The sequence below is a fragment of the Meriones unguiculatus genome, chromosome 16, assembly GCF_030254825.1.
Source record: "Meriones unguiculatus strain TT.TT164.6M chromosome 16, Bangor_MerUng_6.1, whole genome shotgun sequence".
NCBI classification, from domain to species: domain Eukaryota; kingdom Metazoa; phylum Chordata; class Mammalia; order Rodentia; family Muridae; genus Meriones; species Meriones unguiculatus.
In genome coordinates this window covers 63,151,668-63,165,698 of record NC_083363.1, presented here as the reverse complement: position 1 = coordinate 63,165,698, position 14,031 = coordinate 63,151,668, and the positions used below count along the sequence as shown (strand labels likewise).

The 14,031-nt window shown below is 40.1% G+C and overlaps 1 long non-coding RNA gene across 1 annotated transcript in view; it reads right to left on the bottom strand.

The window, feature by feature from the left end:
* LOC132648271 (uncharacterized) overlaps positions 1–6,341 on the bottom strand; it is a 153,164-nt gene extending 146,823 nt beyond the window's left edge. The window contains exon 1 of the long non-coding RNA XR_009586633.1: positions 6,118–6,341. This is a non-coding gene — a long non-coding RNA (uncharacterized LOC132648271). The remainder of the gene's footprint in view (positions 1–6,117) is intronic.
* Positions 6,342–14,031: the final 7,690 nt, after the last annotated feature.

Here is a 14,031-nt window from a genome sequence, read left to right as displayed (position 1 = left end):
TTTCTACAGCATTAATGATATATCTGGTGTCATTATCCAGCCCACTGCTGCTGTAGGCAAAGGCTAGTGCCTGAAGAACATTACGAACTTAAGAAAAGGAGGAATCAACCCAGTTACATCATCCTGTTCTGACAGATCATGCTGCTTCTGTTGCTGAGAAGCAGGTGAATGTTAGGTGCAGGTAGAGGCTGGAAGCCATTTTTTGCCCCTTCAGGCCCTTCTTGGACAGCTTTCATTTGCAGGAAGTGGCTGTGTCCCATTAGGCTCGGAGACCTAGAACACCCCTCCCCATTCGCTTGATGGCAGTCAAGTTCACATCCGAGCAGCGCACGGCGTACTGCAGAGATGTGTCCTGGGCACATCCTTACACATATGAATAAATAATGTTAAAGCTAATAAGATCTCTGAGAGAAAATGATGATTGTCTTTAATCACTAACCTTAAGCAGCCGTGAACCATATTATCAAACACCTTCATTTCTTCTAAAACTATCTATCACACACAATATAGACCTGATGAAAAAGAAGGTGGAAGTAATCAGGACAGAATGCCAATTACCTCATTACGTGTCATAGCACATTGTAACTGGAAATTGCTTCTTTCAGGTTCTGTTTGCTCAGGCAATTACAATAAACTCCCTGCTTGACATGTTGTTTGCACAGATGTAGAGCATTAATAAACATGAGGGCTAATCTGAATTATTGAACCAGCCACAATAATTCCAACAAAGGATTTATAATAAGTCTAAGAAAGCTGAGGTATCACTGGAATTCCCTGCAAGCAACACTGACACACTTTACCACATGGAAAATCCTCAAATTTAATGTACAGCCCTGGAATACATCCCACAGGCATTTTATATTTTTTTTTTTTTTTGTGTGGCTCTAAGTTCTAAGCAACTGCCATCATGACGGGGAATCAAGATTGCTACGGTAAATGGTGATATCACTGGCTTAGAAGAAATTACCCAGTTTGCTTTAAAGATTTTCTACATTTTTTTACAAATTCAATTTTATTTAAAAGAAAATCCTGTGTGTGATCAGTAAGCCTTAGATGTTCAAAGTATTGTGGAAATGTGTTATTACCCTAGACATGGAGGGAAGGACATGTGAACCAGGTCTAGAAAGGGTCCCACCAACATGGAAGGCCTTGCTGAGCAGTGTGCATCTGTGGTCAAAATGCAGAGAAATCTTTTAGAGCAGAGTTCAGAGCCAAAGTTTGTTTCCTTTTTTCACTCTAATTGAGTTCATCTAACTGAGTTTGTTTTTCTTATAAATGTTTCTCACATTAAGAGATCGTATTAGTGTCAAAAATATATTCACTTGAAAAATTGCTTGCCTCATCAATTTCCATCCTACGAAAACAGGATTTTAAAATAGCTTTGCTCTACACCATGTGAGCAATGAGTAGGATTAGAAATAGAAGTATCTTCAGAAGAGAACTGAGCATGTTTATGCGTAATGACTTCCTGGAGGGTTATGGGGTCTGTTCTTATCCTTTGAGGCTGGGGACAGAACACATTTGGCAAAGTCTCTGAAGATGGACTGTGTAAAAGGGGCAAGAGCTTGTTACCAAATATCTGCAACAAACCTTACATGATTAGGCAAAGCTACACTAATGGAATAAAGCTCTCTCATGCTCCCTCGTTTCTCTCTGTATTAGGCAAGAATCACAATGTGCTTGTTTCTCCCCCGAAGGCTGTCTCCTCTTGTCATCATTGCAATTAACTGCACCCTAACGGGTACAGTTGTGTGATTAGTGGTCTAAATCACAGTAGCAGCGAGTAGCCACTCCATTGTGCCATTAGCTGCATGTATTTAAGAAAGGATTCAGCTTCCATCCTAGAGCAGGACCTTCCCGCCCAGTGCCAAGCATTTTCCTCACCTGCAGTGCTCTAGACAATGCAGCCAGAACTGAAAACTCACTCTGAAAAATTACTAAGAAAGTATGAATAATTCCTTTGGATGTTTTTATTCCCCAAACAGAAATTAAAAGCTAAAGTAAACCTTAGATCCTCTAACGTATTGATTAATAACAGAATATAAAATTAAAGTTTTGCACATAAGATTTCTTTTAGTTCAAGCCAATAGGTTTAAAGCACAAAACTGCTAGTTCTGAGCAAAAGTTTCATCTTATGATCTCCGGCCCGCAAAACACATCACTCAATACCTGAAGTCACTCTGTCCTACCTACCCTCCCACACACGAAACGCCACTTTACTCGGTCAGACACCACCACCTTTGTAAAGTTCAAAAAACAAGTGAGAATCAAGATATCTCAAACGCTAATGGGATATATTAAAGCAATTCATTTATTTTAATCTGTTTCAAATATCATGAAATTATGTAGAACAATTTCATTGAAATGTTACTATCAGTGTTGGAACTTCAATTGTGAATTGTTACAGCAGCAAATATTGAAGAACATGAGTGCTGGAGAAGTTCTATTGCAGGGTATGCAGTGAGGACCCCAACTACACCAGCAGGGGAAATTTCCATCATAATCAACTCATTCACTCTGTAATAACCTCCTTAGGAACCATGCTCGGAGATTATAATGTTCTATGATTAGTTTTAGTTGGAAGTTAATGTTGTGCTTTGAGCCAGTGTTTGCTTTACTGAGGTTATAACACTCTCACGTACAGTGAGAATACTTTTAATTATAAAATAATTATAAAAATAAATTGAATAAAATAAATGAACAATAGCTTTAAAGAAGATGAATTAGGCCATTTACATACTACATAGAATAAGCGTTCTTTGAAAGACAAAATACATATGAAAGTTAAAAGGAAATCAAGGTTCTATGCAGCAAAAATTACTTTCAGTTCATTTTAACCACACAGTTCTCTGACCCATGATAAGTTTTCTCTGCATTACATTTGATTTATTGTAAAGCACAGATACAAAATCACCTATTTCTACATATAGGATAGGGACAGGTGGAGTCTCTTGATTACTTTTCAATAATAATATTTTACTTCAGAGAATATTTAAAAGCCTATATATCATATGCCCCTTTTTCAGCACTATGTCAATGATCGAAATTACACCATGGACAAATCAAAAGTTCAATTTGTTTAAATGATTTATCTTATTTATCAGTGAAGTCAATATTCATAGAGTTTTATGGGCTAAATATATGGATGAAATACATTTATTAAATATTTAAGTAAAATATTTTGATCAAAATTTTATTTATTTTTCTGATATATAAAAATCACATGTATAAAGTTGGTGACATGGCTATGCAGTTTATAAAATGAAGCTAGTAAATGAAGTCCATGAGAAAATATATATATGTTTAAACATATAAATCTTTGTTTATTCCAGTTTAATTAAACCAAAATGATCCATTAATTTTTTTCTATCCAAAAAACTTAATGTGGATAAGGTATGGCTGACAGACTTTATATTAAAACATATCAAAAGATAATAACCAATGAAATTATATAACTGTGTCCATGTAAGCAGAGTATATAAGAGTTTTACACTCAAAATTATAGAAAATATCACACATATCCACAAACTACTAAATTTCCTTTCTTCCATTTACAGGTCCAATATATGCATTTTAAAATAACTAAAACGTGTTTAACTTTCCAACAGAGGTTGTTTATACTTAAGGGAATATCTCAGAAATAACTATTTTGTTAGGATTTTTTTGTCTATTAGCCAAGATCAGAAACTTTAAGTCAAGAAGTAAAACCATGAAAAGCAGCCTAAAATTATAACTGTACAAATTATGTGGGCATAGAGACCAGGGATGAATCACACACAGGTTCCCAGAAGCATGTCCAAGACAGGACCACAGTCTTTACAAGTGTTTTGCTTTATATATATATATACACATTTACATTAGAGGCCACGTACTATTTCATTGAAATATTAGATTGGCAGTTCTGTTGGCCACCTCCTTTCCCAACTTGTACTCTAGGTTCAATCAACCAGCTTGCAACACCAAGTCAAAACAGGGCATTGTGTATGCAGATAAGAAAAACTAATGTTAGAGAGAAACTAAAAACTACATGCCTGGTTACTTGTTAGAGTCACTGTCACAGGAGGAAACTACATTTTCAAGAGTGATGAGGGTTACTCTTTTGACAGTATCTTTTGGAAAAGTTCCTGTTGCACAAACAGATACTATTGGAAGCAAAGACGAAAGTCAGACCCAGGGAACTATTTCATCATTATCTTTTAGCTAAGGTATAATTTCAAAAAGATTTTTCTTATTTTTTAATTGAAAATCTTCAACTAAACATCATCAATCTTCAACATCATCAAAGATTACTTTAAAAATCCTGAAAATAACTACTCTAGTCCTTGAATTTGTTGAATTTCTCATGAAGAAATTATGAATCATTTTTGAGAATACTCTCTCTTAGTTGACTATTTACATTTAAACACACGACAACTAGTCAAGCTTTACATAAATACACACATATGCATAGATATGTATATACACACATCCACATATCTACAGCAAATTCACTAACATGCATTTGTTTGTCCACATAGTCTCAGCAATCTCTCCCAAATAGTCATGCATGCTATGGCCTCCATATGAGAAGATGTTACGTGCCACCATTTGACAAAGTCCTGAGTTCAAAACATACCACCAGCAAGCTATTATGCCCGTAGACATTCATATAAGTCTACTTATTTCCTTGAAGAGATTAGCATTTGCTACTTTTAATTCACTGTGTTCTGCCTTTCTTATCAGCATGGTAAATGCCTGTTGTTCTGGGATTCTTTGCCCTCCAAGATGGAAGGGGCTGGTCACATGGATGGCACACTTCCTGAGAAGTTGCTTTCCTATTTTTTCATCTACATGAATTTTACTTAGTGGACCATCCCAGGAAAGCAAAATCATTTACTGTATATGGCAGATTTACACATCTTTAAGAAATGATAGTTTGTCAAAAAGCTTTCTTGTCTAAGTTAGAGATTTCTCAAGCAAGCTCTGAAACACAGACCTGTTCATGTGTTTTTGTCCCTGGAAAGGAATCAGGTGTGGACACTCATAAAAGTCAAATGTTTGAGCAGCAGTTAGAAACCCTTCAGCTAAGAACTCCATTTAATGCTATCAGCAAAGGAGGCAGCAGAGAGAGGAAGTGGGAGAAATCAATGGTGATTTTGCATTTGCTGGGGATGGGAAAGGAGTCCTAAATAAGGGCCTTGAGAGGTGCCTGCTGAGAAAACCCGGGCTGGAAAAGTCAGGAGCAGAATGCGGAGCTGTCAAGAGCACGCAGGGAGCAGGGCTGAGGCATTGACTGCGAGCTTTTAGACAGTGCCTCTCAGAGCCTCAGCTGCCCACACTCTGGCAAGAAGAACTCAATACCAGAGAACGCGGAATACTCAAACACACAACTTGCTGTGGGTGAGAAGAGTAAGGAGATGTGCGATTCCATTAGAGATGCTCTCAAGGAGTAAACCTTGGAAAGGAGCAATTACAGGCCACTGTAAATGTCAGCTATCTACCCTGAGTCAACTTAGCAACTTTCAGTGAGAAAGGAAAGGAAGAAAATCAGGGTTTCTGAAGTTTACATATTCTTATAGGCCAATTGAAAGTTAAAACTCTTTAAAATGTCCATTATCAGTGTTATTTTAACCATGGCATAAAAACACAACTGAGAAGAGTAAGAAAAAAATATTCACAGAATTGACAGCTTCTCCTGATACTTACACCATGCTTATTAAGTTTTTCCATTATCAAGTTAGCATTTTCATCCTCAAAAAACAAGTTCCCTTTAGAAAAGAATACCCAAGAAATTAACTTCTGAAGCTAGAAAATGATGAAGCATCTTTCTCCCACTGGTCAGTTTTCCTTATCAAGAATACAACATTCTCCTGAGATAATTCTGCCTGTGTGTGTCTATACTTAAGCACAAAACACATGGCTTTTAACTTAGTTTCATAAGTAAAGTGTCATCAGGTTTCCTTTCGCTTTTTCTCTCAAACTTTAGCCATTATAAAACAGGATAAAAGGAATTTTTTTGTTGTTGTTTGTTGTTTTTGGACACAAGATGGATATTAAACAAAACCTCTCTCAACCAAGAAATCTTCCAGGTCCAGCAAAGAAACAGACACCCAAAGTACTTCAAGGATAGAAACTTACCTTTGGCTCCTCTTAACAGTGCAAGGGCTACAGTGGCAGGGCTTTCCCCCTGGGCAGAGCTGCGAGAACTGATAGAGATTCAAAGAAAGCAAACAGGAGCCTTAGCTACGAAAATGTGGAAAAATCCAAGAATTAAAGTGTCGTGATTTCAGGGAGAGGAGAGTACAGTCTATTTTGTAGAATATATGACTCAGTGCATATTTCTTTGCCATTGTTTTCGGGTTCACTTAACCATAAAGAGGGAGACAGCTCAGTGAAGCATGCTGGCTTCACAATAGGCTTTCTGCAGGTTAGCCAAATTCAACTGGCAAAAGCTGCCCTCACACCCTTTTGTCCGCTCCATTTGCACCATAATGTCGGACCTTCCTCTCATATTTCACACATCTAGTCTGGCCATTTATCCCCAGAGATGGAAAAAGTCATTTTTGGTCCTGTCCTTAAAAGTTACTTTATAAAGTATTATGCGTTTCTACCAACAAAAGCTAGAAAGGGGTGAATGCGCCTCACATGGCCACAATTAGGGCTTCTGTTTCCGCTCTCCTGCCCTTGTCAAAGCTTTGATTTAGTTTTCCTCGGTTTTGTCCAAGGGTCATTACCGACGTCTGCAGACAATTAGCATCTCCCCCACAGCACTCCCCAATGAGATGATTAGCAAATTAAAACTTTGCATTCTTCTCTGCCCACTGAGACCCCTTGGGAAAGCTCAGCAGATGTGACTAAACAGTCACTCTGGACTCCAGGCATCAAGGTGTTTGTCTCTACATTTGGAGAGCTAAATATTAAGTTAGCAATTCAGAATCCCATTAGATCACATGCTCCAGCCTTTAATGAAGCATTCAGCTCTGAAACTTAGAAACAATTGTATCCTTGATGGGGCGGGGGCGCACAGGAGCACAGTGCTTCTATGCCATACATGATCCATGCCAACTGGACCCATTATAAACTGGACTTGGCATAGGCATAGCATATGGACTGTTGAGTGCATTTTCAGCCTCTTATGGAGAAACTTAGTCCCCGCTCTGCATAAGGGCTCAGTATAATCTTTTAAAGTATTCACAACCTAGGGAGTCAAGTAAATGCCAACCATAAATGAAGTATTCAAATGATCCAGAAGAGATCGGGTCTTCAATTTCAAGCCGCAATTGAAATATAGGAAAAACTTTCTTGGCTCCATCTTTGTTTTAGGAGAGCAAATGTTTGATTAGGTTAGCAGACGGCAGAGGCGGAAGGCAAGGCTTTTGGCAGTAATACCCCAACCATATATAGGATATAGAATATACATAGAGGTCGGGTGAAGAAAGCCCAAATGTCAGGCTTCCATTCAAAATATACATCCTGAAAAACAGATATATATTTCCAGTGTATACACATAACTAATTCTTTCTAAAAAGAAAGATTTTTAACAAGATGGAGATCTCTTCATTTTTCTTCATAATTTTGTGCTGGTAAATTATACAGAGAGGCACAGTTATCCTCACCTCCAGAAATCTGTGGGTTATTCAAAGATGGAAGGCAATATTAACTGTAAAATTAAACTTCATATATTAGCTGGCTGCATTATCTTCCTAAGTGTCTCCTAAAACTCAAACATCAACTTGGTAGATCCATTTAATGTTTTAATGGCACTTGCTTAAAGTAGCCAGAGCTTTTTTCCCCCCTAGTAAAATGGATTATCATTGCAATGGGACTCACTCTCTATTGTACTAAGAAATCTCTCTTCTACTCTAAAAACAAAGACCGCTATTGACAAATTCTGAAAAAGCATGTGTGATGATTGAGGCCATCTGTGGTTTTAGGTTCTACAGAGCAAAAGTGTCTGTAATTTCCTATCTCAAGCTCACAGTAGCTGTGGATGAAGAAAAGCTCAGCAGACAGGGACAGGAATTGGCCCGTTAACTACTCCTTGCACCTTATCACCAAGAAATCCCACAGGACAGGGTGGCTCAGGCCCATAATCCCAGCACTTAGGAGGCAAGAATTCCCATAAATGCAAAGTCAAGGGAAATGCATAGTAAATTACAGATTAACTCAGGCTGTTTTGTTAGACGTTGCCATAAACAATAACAAATGGTTATGATGACTATGGTGGTGGTAGGCACCACAGCAGGCATCTGTCACCCAAAGCAGTAACTGGGTCCAGACACACATTCCTTCGCTGGCCAGTCCATCAAACAGTCATCTACTCGGTCAGGTTCAACCGAGGAAAGCTAGACAGCGATACTAGGCCTCTCCACAAGGAACACACACACACACACACACACACACACACACACGGAAGGAAAAAAAAGAAAAAAATAATTAAAAAAATTCCTAATCAAAACATAGGCATTAAACCACTACTACAACAGGCTGAGGTGAACCAAGCTGTTTTTCCACTAGGATGTTCTGGGACCGTAAAACACAGCACTTCAAACTAGATGAGTTATCCAGCAGGGTGTGACTCACAGCCCAGAGGCCCTACCACACCTGCAGGACTTTCTGTCTTTCCGTTACTGCTATTCCTTTTATCATAAAGTCAGAATTCGGCCACACCCCATAGAGAAGCAGCGATGGCCTCTTATGCCAATGATCAAATTAAACTATGTACCCAACTGAGTGGAGGGACAGTGTACTCTGCCGGAGCTGACATCTGCAAGGTGCGGTTTCCCCGGGCTGACCACCTGGCTTCCGAGAGGGTCAAGAGCCCTGCCTTGAGAAGGCCATGCGTTCCCTGCCCGTGCAGAGGGCCGCCTCTGCAATTTCTCTCCTGGAGAGGTTTTGCTTCTTATCAGGAAAGTGAGCTTTCTCATTAAAGGAGAAGCAAGTAAACCATTTAATCAGGGGTGAGAGGCATGCCAGCTAGGGAAGCACGCTCCTTTCTCGGGGTCTTGTCAGGGCTAACACTGGCTGACTTCAGTGCTCACTGCGGTCCGCAGGATTTCCTCCCACCGTCTGCATACAACCCGAGAATCCTCTTTGGGCTCCATTACTGTGTTCTCCTTGATATAAAAACTCAGGGCAGCGTTTCATGCCGTGAAATCCCTGTATATTTTCAGTCCTGCGTAAGACAAATGGGAAAATTAAACAAGTATTTGAGCTCTTGGCTTGTTTTATTTATTATTTATTTGTTGTTTGGTTTGTTTACATATTTATTAGCATATTTACCCTGCGATCTGGAGCTGTGTGTTCTTCTATGGGAAAATGAGCCATGACATTTGTAAGTATGGCAGCATGTAATTTTTGAATGTAATTTATTTTGTAAATGTTTTTATCCTTTCATGTTTTGGAATGGATAAAATGAAAAACAGATATACCTCATGGTGACCCCTGGTGACCTGGCTGCGTGGCTATTGCCTTGGGCGCTGTTACCTCTGGCAGTTCCAGTGCTCTTCATTACAGCCATGTGGAGGCAGCAGTCCTGATTCCTGCTTTACAGACGAACACACAGATGGAAAGAATAATTAAACAGGGACTGGACTGTTGTCACCTGACTCACAACTGGAAGAAGCTTCAAGTGCTGATTAAAGCTGCTCTGAGATCTGAAATGCTATTTTAAACCGTTTGCTCTTTAATTACCTTTGCAGTAAATATTTTTAAAAGAAATGACTAAAAAGGTAATAAATCAAAGACAAAATTTCTGAGAAAATAATAAAGAATGTATAATATTGTTGTCTTGGAGCACTGAATGAGGTATTTGTACTTCTAATTAAGACAACTTTTTGTTATATCTGCTAAGTGTATGATCAATAAAATGCAAATATAGGAAGACCCCATTTTTTATCCCTTAGTATGCTTCAGTTTATATAAACACATTTGTATAATTAGGCATCTTAAAGGGAAATATCCCCCATGTCCCCCCTCTCTTCTCTCTCTCTCCCTCCTTCCGTGTGTGTGTGTGTATGTGTGTGTGTTTCCTTTTCCCTCTTCCTTCCTCTACCTCAATGTAAGGACATGACAACCGGTTGGCCATCCCCATACCAGGAAGCAAGCTGTTAGTCGTTAAATCTGTGAGCATCTTGATCTGGAATGACTGGCCTCTAGAATGTAGCAGATGCAAGTGTGCTGTTTAAATCCATGTTCTATGGTGCTTTACACGTCACCCCAGGCACATTAGTGCACACTCTGGCACTACCAGAGTAAATTTGATAATCCCGGGATCCTTTGGGGTGAGATCCTGCTTGTTTGCCCAGATCTTGCTTTTTGGTCTGAGTTGACTATCATATCTCCAACAAAATGTTTCACACTGTACTTCTAAAAGAGACTCCATTCTTCCAACCTATCTAGACAGACCAGGAAGCACCTTTCTGAAGGTTTGCTCAGCTTGTACAAATGCATGGTCTGTCCTAGGATGAGAGACTTTGGGGCAGAGGGAAATAAAGACAACTTTCTTCTGAGGAGAGATGGTTCTATCAAAATAGATGGTGGTGAAAATCAGGTGTTAGTATAGGCAGTGATTTAATCGTAAGGGTCCACACAGTTCAAGGGAATGCTTGGGGAGTTTATTCTACGTCTGCTACAGGTTTGCATGGAACAGTTAACAGTGGCAGTGTTCCAAGCCCCTGAATGCCAGGTGTCAGTAACAGTTCTTCCCCACAACGACTACCATGCTCTTTCAAATTTTGTCCGATATCCTGGGGAGGTAAAGTTTCCTCTATTTAGGAATTGCAATTATGGGCTAGAGAGAAGGGTTTATATTAGCACATACTTTCTCCTAACTATTTGTATGCCAGCAGAATAACTGTAGCATCTGAGGGATGTTGGGGCCAATTAGGGCATAAATAGAAATCCGTGAAAAGGGAGGAGGCAGTGAATGAGGTCCAGGTGAGTCAGAACAGAGCTTGGCTTGCTGTCTTCATCACTGACTGGATCTCCTGATGGGTGGGCTGTAGGACATGAATGAAATATAGATGGTAAATTGGAGTCCCACTTTGAGCATGAGTCAACTTGAAATATTATTATCGGTAGTTCATTCCTGCTAGAAGCAGAAAGAGAGGGAAGATTTTAGAGTGTGTGGATCAGTGCAGGGACAGAAATGGAAAGTGACTGTCATTCTCCTATAAACATACTTAATTTGACTTGGTCTTAACTATCAAAGAGGTTGAGCAAGCAATTGAATGCATAGGTTGGGAGATCAGGGAGTAATTATTTATCAGAATAAAGATTGGGGAATTACCGCAACCAACACTCTTTCTGTGCTGTGTCTTTGGAAAACAAAAGCTAAGAAGTGATTTTGCTTGGTTGGCATCAGGGTGTGAGCATGTCCATAGTTCTCCAGGAAGCCGCAGGATGGAGGCTCACAACCTCCTAACGCTGTAAGACTTCGCTGCACTTCCTTGGGTTGTACGGACTCTGCTGCTGTTGTGAATCATAATGTAGATGTCGGTGTTTTCTGATGGCCTTAGGCAACCCCTTTGAAAAGGCCATTATCCTGCCAAAGGGGTCCCAACCCCCAGACTGAGAATTCTGCTGTAGAGGATGAGAAGCTTTATGGACTATTCCAACATCAAGTATTGCTCCCTCTTGAATTCCTTGGCTCAACAACCCTTTCTCTAAACCTCTAAACCCATATCATATTGTTAGAGTCCAAGCATCACTGAGAAAGACCCCACATTTAAGAAGTATGCAAAAGCAAGGGGCGTTTATTCTGCAGAAATTTACCAGGATGCTGGGCCCACCATTCCTAAGAATGGGTCAGGAAGTGAGCAAGCAGGCAGGCTCAATTCACCGGCCATCCTGAGAATTTCCAGGAGGAGTGAGGTGGCCTTGCATTTGCTAGGTTAGTAGTGACTCAGGAGGTGGGGGTGGGGGTGGGGTGGGAGCGGGGATTAGGACTGGCTCAACATTTAAGAACTTCCCAGAGTTGCTAAGGCCTTCTCCTCAGGTTTGCTGAATCATTATACTTAGCTCAAGCCCATGTGTTAACCTTAAAGCTCATTGGCTGCCTATGAGCAGCGGTTTCTCAGAAATTTTTTTTTGTTGTTGTTTTTGTTCTGAATAAAACAGAAACTCAGGCCTAGTAAGGCAAAGTTGAAAATGAAGCCTATCATGAAGTTAGATTAGCCAAACTGAATGGGGCTTCTGGGGATCTCGGAGCTATCAGACCTCTCAGCATCACCTTCATCTTCTCTCTTTGACCATCATCGAGTCGTCCTGTTTCCCCCCTCCCTCTTTTAAGTAACTCTGCAATTACAGTGTGGTAAAAATATTGTGCAGGATAATCTTCTTCTCCCAAGAGCCTTATGGTAGTCTGAATGATAATGTCCCTTATAGTCTCATCTGTTTGAATACGTGGTCCCTCTTTATTAGAACTGTTTGATAAGGATTCGGGGTGTGGCCCAGTTAGAGGACATGCACCAGTGGGGATGGACTTCGGGGTTTCAGGGGACTTCTTCCGTTCACAGTTCTCTGTGCCTCCTGACGTCAGATCAGGATGTGAGCTCTCATTCCTGCTGCCCCGCCTGTACTACAGCAACACAGCGCAAACTCTCCGAAACTGTAAGCCTAATTAATCATTTCTCCTGGCAGTATGAATGGTATGCAATAAAAGCATTTAGTTAACAATACAGAAAATGTAACTTTTTCTAGAAGATGGCACATTCATAGAATCCAGAGATTCCAATCTAAATGGCACTGGGAATCATTCTTTTTTAATTTTTTTATTAATTGCAGTTTATTCACTATGTATCCCAACTGTAGTCTCCTCCTTCTACCCCTCCCAATTACACCCTCCCTCCATCTTCTCCACCCATGCTCCTCTCACAGTCCACTGAGAGAGGAGGTCCTCTTTCCCTTCCATCTGCTCCTAGTCTATCATTTCTCATCAGGACTGGCTTCATTGTCTTCCTCTGTGGCCTAGTAAGACTGCACCCCCCTCAGGGGGAGCTGATCAAAGAGCTAGCCACTGAGTTCATGTCAGAGACAGTCCCTGTTCCTATTACTAGGCAACCCACTTAGACACTAGGTGCCATGGGCTACATCTGTGCAGGGGTTCTAGGTTATCTCCAAGCACCATCCTTGGTTGGAGTATCAATCTCAGAAAAGACCCGTGTGCTCAGAATTTTTTCCCTTTTCTTATGGAGCTCCTGTCCCATGTGGGTCTTTCTATCTCCCCCTTCTTTCATAAGATTCCCTGCACTCTGCCCAAAGTTTGGCTGTGAGTCTCAGCATCTGCTTTGATAGAGTCTTTGATAAAGTCTGCTGGTAGAGTCTTTCAGAGTCCCTCTGTGGTAGCTCCTGTCCTGTTCCCTGTCTTCTCCTTCTTCTGATGTCCATCCTCTTTGCCTTTCTAAAGGAGGATTGATCCTCTTACCTAAGGTCCTCCATCTTCATTAGCTTCCTTAATGTACAGATTTTAGAGTGATTATCCTATATTATATGTTATATCCACTTATAAGTGAGTATACCTCCCACAAAACATGAGTACTTAGCAAGCCATCTGGACTCAGAGCTGTACCAAACAGACTGGACAGGTGCTTTGTGGGCAGTAGGAGGCAAAAACATATAAAGCTAAAGATTTGTGAAAGTTTGGCAACTTTTCATCTGAGAATTATTATAATTAAAGATTCCCTAATATCTAGAAAACTTGGGTATTTAAACTTTGAAGAGAGACAATGAGCCAGAAAATAAGGATGAAGAAGAAGAGCTAATGACATGGGAGAGAAAAAGAAAATGTGTGAGAACTTTGAAGACAGATGAAAACATGATTTTAGAATGTGACACATCAGAGTGGCCTCACGCCACATGGTGTGCAGAACAGGCATGCTCAGCCTTAGTTGTTAGACCCAGCTGAGACTCACAATATAAATATGGGAAGATTGCAAAACTAGGTGTTCAACGACAGCAAAATGAAATCGCACCTAAGTAAAGCTTTATGGAACTAGTTATGACTCTCAGTAATACATTTACAGTGGAAAATTCATCTATCTATCTATCTAT